This window comes from Miscanthus floridulus, chromosome 18, assembly GCF_019320115.1.
Source record: "Miscanthus floridulus cultivar M001 chromosome 18, ASM1932011v1, whole genome shotgun sequence".
NCBI lineage: Eukaryota > Viridiplantae > Streptophyta > Magnoliopsida > Poales > Poaceae > Miscanthus > Miscanthus floridulus.
The window spans coordinates 71,968,786-71,974,785 of NC_089597.1; positions in this window are offsets into that span (position 1 = coordinate 71,968,786).

A 6,000-nucleotide genomic window follows, 5' to 3' on the forward strand; every position below is an offset into this window, starting at 1 on the left:
AGTAATGATCAACTAGAGGACAGTAAAATCAACACTGTTGTTATGCCAAATTCCTCTCATTTTGCTTTTGGAACACAAGTGGAATCCAAAGAAAGGGAACATATATTTTTTGTTAGTACTAATCTTTTGCAGGATAGTATTGGCAAAGATCGTGTGTATTTCAATCGAGCAAACTACATGTTTGTAGGAGAAGACATGCTACAAACCTGGACATATGGTCATATTCTTTCTCACAATATTATCCATTCCCGTTATTTTGAAAACCTCGTTTGTCCTCATGTTGTGTAGGATCGACTTCAAGCAAAATCGACGCCGAGGATGGCTTTTCATCAAGAAAGGGAGGATGATAAGGACATGAGCTCCATGCATACGACCATGCTTGGAGATAGAGGACAAGGAGATCAGCGAGGGTGTCCTAACCGAGAAAGAGACCCGAAGCTCATCCGATTCGAGTCACCAAGGTGGAGGCCAAATCAAGTTAGAGCCCATATCGGGTTCTAGGACCAGTATGTCATAAAACTGGTCACACGGGCACGTCCATACTCTATTTTCGATGATCCATAGATGGATGGAAAGCTAATTAGATAAGGAAGCTAATGCAAGTGGTCTCACGTCAAAAGCCCTTCGGAATCAACGGGAATCATCAAAACAAGTTAGCGTCCTGCCAGGGTGCTGCGACACCGTCTTTTAGTCCGTTGGGCCGTGTATCGTCTTAGAGCCCATTAGGGGGCGCGTCTAGGGGGTGACGTCCGGGGCTTTATAATTAGCAGCCATCGCTCTCCTTAGGGTTTGGGTTTTATTTAGTTCTTGATTTCCTTGTGAAACAAATGTTGTTTTGCTGCAACTGTGCCGCCAAGGCCGGTTGGTGTGAACCAGGGTCCTAGTTCTTAATCTTGTTCGCCTGTGGCGATTAGTCCTTTCGAATAAAGACTTGAACTCCTTCTCATTATCATAAGACTCATATTTATTTGCAATTTCAGATTGCGTTCATTCCGTTCTTGCTTGTGTTCTCGATTCGCTTGCAGGAAAGCCTTCTCGGCGAGGTCAATCGCGTTCGCGTGGTTGATAACCAACGGAGCAGTGGTGTAACTGTTGCGAGGATCCAAATTAGTCTTGGTTTGAAGCCTAGATCATGAATGTTGAGTCTCCACCAATCGACGCTATCATACCTATCGGAAGATCGGGCCTTGTCTACATCATAACGTAAGAGACAACGATTAGATAGGTTTAGGCCGTCAGCTTGACATAATACCCTACGTCACGTGTCTTTGTGAATTGTATTATGAGAGATGACATCCACCGTCTAGGGACCCCTACCCCTCCATATATACTCTAGAGGGGTAGGGTTACAAGGAAAATATCCTATTTGGTATTATAATATCTTATTGTAGCCTTGCGATGCACGCCGACCAATGTCATGCGCCGCACGCCTTGATCTTGTGGGCTTGGCCACCTCTGATGGTGTGGCCCATGTCTTGTCCTGTGGATATCGGGGGTTATACCCCCATAGCTAGTCCCTGAGCGCCTTGTATCTGCTGATCAACACCGTCTTGAGCTTGTCTGAGCTGTCCAACTTGCTGCTGATCATTCGGAACAGGTTTTCGACCAGTTTAACTGGGAGCCGAGCTGTTGAAGTGAGTATCCAAGCAGTTGAACAGGTGTTTGAATAGTTGAACTGTCATCCAAGTTGTTGTTCGAGCAGTGGGAACGATGTCCGAGCAGTTCAACTGTGAGCAAGCCCAGACTTACTCAAAGCTGAGGTTTGCCTGAAGGATGTAAGGGCTCATGATAAAAAAATTTGAAGTCTCCATCTTGTATGAAGTGTGCCCACTTAGGTTCCGAGCGTCGAAGTTAGACGCTTAGCATCCTTGACTTAGTCAGCGCGGAGGAACGTTGTCACTTTGTAGAAGATTAAGTCAAAAAATAAGCACATTCACCGCGAGATAAAGTGTGCCCACTTAGTCCCCGAGCCTAGTAGGTGAAGTAGTCACGTGGTGCCAGGGTCCAAAGTAGTAGTCTTCAGGTGCTAGCCTAGTCCCCAATGTCGCTATAAACCAGTGTAGAAATAAATACAATCATTGCGCGATGATGTGTACACACGTTGTCCCCGAGCCTGCTGAAAGAATTCGAAGATATCTTGTAGTAGGGTCAAAGAATTTTTAATGAAAGCTTGCCAATGTCATCTGCCATGTACTTCACAAGACCCCGGACGTGCTGCCCAAGATAAGCACCCTGATCCAAACAGCATGGAGCAACTTGATAGCACACCGATGATATGTAGCAAGATTCGACTACCAAGGGAGTCCCCAGCTTAGCTGGTGACGCTTGCACGAAAAATCTGAACACCAAGGAGTCCTAGCGTAGCTGACGATGAAGCCTATGCGATGAGCAGTCCGACCAACTGGTCAGCGATGAAGTGAACATCAAGTAGGAGTGAGTGCTGAGTAACCAGTTGGTTGGCGGTGAAGTCCATCTGATAGGTGGTCAGACCACCCGAACGATGTTCAACTTGTCCAGTCCCTGAGCGTAAGCTCGTTGACCAAACCCTGCCCCTGTGAAACAAATGTGTAGAATGGGTAGTACATGATGTAAAAATAAAATATATGAACTCCGAAGAAGAATCAGCAATGGTGATGAAATAGAGTATGCAGCTCGGCGATCAGTTGGTGTGAGCACTTAGTGTTATTCTGAAGATGTGTGTCGACAGAATATCATCGGCAGTCCTCCAAGGGGTATCCCACGAAGATAGATTGATCGGTAGAGGAGCGCGAGATCAAGAACAAGGAGGCAATAGAGACACACGAGTTAGATAGGTTCAGGCCGTCAGTATGACGTAATACCCTACTCCTGTGGTCTGTTGGTTTGTATTAGCTATCGTATGATATGCTGTGATTTTAGAGGGGGTCCCTGCCTGCCTTATATAGTCCGAGAGGCAGGGTTACAAGTCGGTTAGATGTAAGAGATAACCGGAAAGTAATAACTGATTACAGGAATCTTGGGATCATACATATCCTAACAGATCTCATATTATCTTCAGGATATCTTCCCGATGTCGTGCGGAAGGCGCTAAGCAGAGTCGTGCCTCATAAGGCTTCTTCTTGTGGGCTGGGCCACCCCTAGGGGCGCAGCCCATGTGGTCTGCCGTGGGTATCTGGGGTCATACACCCCACAGCTAGTCCCTGAGCGCCTTGTACCCATTGTGCAATGCCATCTTGAGCTTGTCCAAGCAGGTGCGAATGACGCTGAGCAGTCAAGCTCATGGTCCAACCACCATGCTGAACTGCCGAGCAGCGTGAAACATCGCCGAGCAGTGTGAACCATTGCCGAGCAGCATGACCTATCACCGAGCAGCGTGAACTACCGCTGAGCAGAGTGACCCGAGTATAGCTTGCCATAAGGGTGTAAGGAGCTCAAGTTCAGAATAAAAAATTTCTCCGTAGTGAACCAAGTGTGCCCACTTAGAGTCCGAACAAAGTTGTAGGAGTCAATCTTCCTCTATAGGCGTGTAGTCTTCGAGAAAAAACCCCGCACACTCACCATGAAGTGAAGTGTGCCCACTTAGTCCTTGAGCCTGACAGCAGATGATGCAGTCATGTGATGCCAGGGTCAGAAACTAGATGAAAAGTAGAAAACCAGCCGAGCAGGCAGCCATTCCCCAGGCGTGGCCCAAAAAGAGACACAGCACATTCACCGCATGGTGAAGTGTGCCCACTTAGTCCCCGAGCCTAACAGTAGGTGACGTAGTCACGTGGTGCCAGGGTCAGAAATGGAGAAACAACCAAAAAACAACAGAAAAGACCACCAGTCCCTGAGCTATAGGCGGAGTTATCGGAGTAATCCAACCGTGGAGGAAAAAACTGAAGCAATGGCTGGACAGTGTTAGTTACTGAGCCTCAATAAGTAGCAGAGAAGCCAGTGATATTTCAGCGAGGAGCAACTGAAGGCAGCGATAAATGAGCGCTATGGGCTGTGGTTTGCGTGGAAGCCCAGGTAATGGCCCATTTATCGCATCGGAGAAATCGCAGCGGCATAGATCGCAGGAACGGTTCCCAAAAAACCCTTAAATGTGGAACGGTGGGGCGGACCCTATATAATAGTGCCGCCGTAGTCCCCATTCCCACCTTTTCCACTTCATCTTCGTCCTCACATCTCGCGCCACCAAATCCAAAAACACAGCTGCCTCCACCACTGAGCCCTAAATAGATCTAAGAGATGGCGCCGAAGAGAGGAGCTGCAAAACCAAAGAAGGTGAGCCCCAAGAAGGCGGATGCCATGGCCCAACACGATGAGGAGTGGGTGCCATCGCGAATAGGAGAAGCTGAGCTAAACCGATTGGTGGAGGCCAGCGTTCTCGTCGACCGTGCGACCGCTGGATGGTGGCCAGCTCTCGGTGAGTCCTTTCCCATGCCTTATACTGACGAAGCTGTAGTATTCGAAGACTATTTCTGGCGTGGGTTAGGGTTTCCTGTGCACCCATTTCTAAGGGATCTATTGGAGCTCTAGGGGGTTACTCTATGCAACCTGCACCCCAACACCATTCTGCACATTTCTATCTTCATCCACTTTTGTGAGGCATACCTTGGCATCCTACCCCACTTCAATCTATTCCGTCACCTATTCTGGCTGAAGAAGAGAGGCGGTGCTAGTTTGAAGGTGGTCGGCGGGGTGTATCTCCAGCTTTAGGATGGAATGGCTATGAATATCTTACCATACTGCTAAACACTTCGCTGAAGGGGTGGAACACCAGATGGTTCTACATGAGACAAAGCCACCTAGCAGTGCATTGTAACGCCGACCACATCCTAGAAAGCCAAAGGAGTTGGTCGGAGCTGCCGAGCAAGGACGACATGGATCAAGTGAATGAACTCCTTGGCTTGATAAAGGGCGTGAAGACCAATGGTGGATTGGTAGCGGCGAGTTTAATAGTGTGCCTCATACAACCCTATAAGGAGAGGGCGCACCCAGGTTATGAATTCAAAGGGGAGACCAACGGGACTCGAGAGAGGCCCAAAATACTTTCTAGAAGCGACGTTGAAGAGCGAACTGCCGAGCTGTTTGCTTCGCTATCCTCCTTCAGGCTATCAGGGTACACAAAGCCCTTCAATTGCAAGAATCTGCCCCCTTAGGTGAATGTCTTTACTTTATGTTTCCAAGAATTTTATTCATACTACTGGGCAATAAACTGATCCTACTCATGTGAAGATCCATTCGCAGGACATGGCAGTGTATTTCTCGGGCGTACCAAGAAACGATTGGCCGCCATTAATGGATGCACGTTGACCTGTTCAAATTGAGGAGAGCTCCATCGGTGTCTCATCGAAATCTGAAGGAATGGACACTGGTCGGACGGAGAGTCCTCCCCCAGTGCCTACAAAAAATAAGGGAAAGAGGCCAGTAGAAGATGAGCCAGCACAGAAGAAGAGGAAAATAGCAGCGACTGTTCCCCACAAACCAAGAGGGATCTCTCTGGATGATGACCAGACCAATCGAACATGAAGAACCGCGGTGTTCGATTGGTCTGACGATGATGAAATTCTCACGAATCCTCCCTCGAGCACAAAAGGTCCTCCACTCTACCCACGCACGGAGCAACAAACCAGTGTAGGCAAAGAAGTCCTTGAGGCTCCAATAAGGAGAGTCCCCGAGCATCGAGCGGAGGGTATTACTATGCAGCAAACGTCGGAAATCCCCACGGTGCGGGCAACGGAGATCCTGGGGCAACAAACGAAAGAAATCCTAGAGTAGCAGACTGAACCAATGCCGACCGAGGAGGAGCCGAGAATTCCCCCACCGAGCACAGGAGTTGACCCCGCTGCTGTGCCTAGAGGCTCTGGTCGGCACCGTCGGTTCAAGAAACTAAACTATCAGACCAAACCGTAAGTACTCTTGTGCTGTAGTTAATTTGTTGTATTTTCTTTACTTATGTTGTTACTGAATAACTGATTTGACATAGTGCTAGGCAAGCAACAGGTCTAGCCCCACCCGCTCAGACTGATCCGC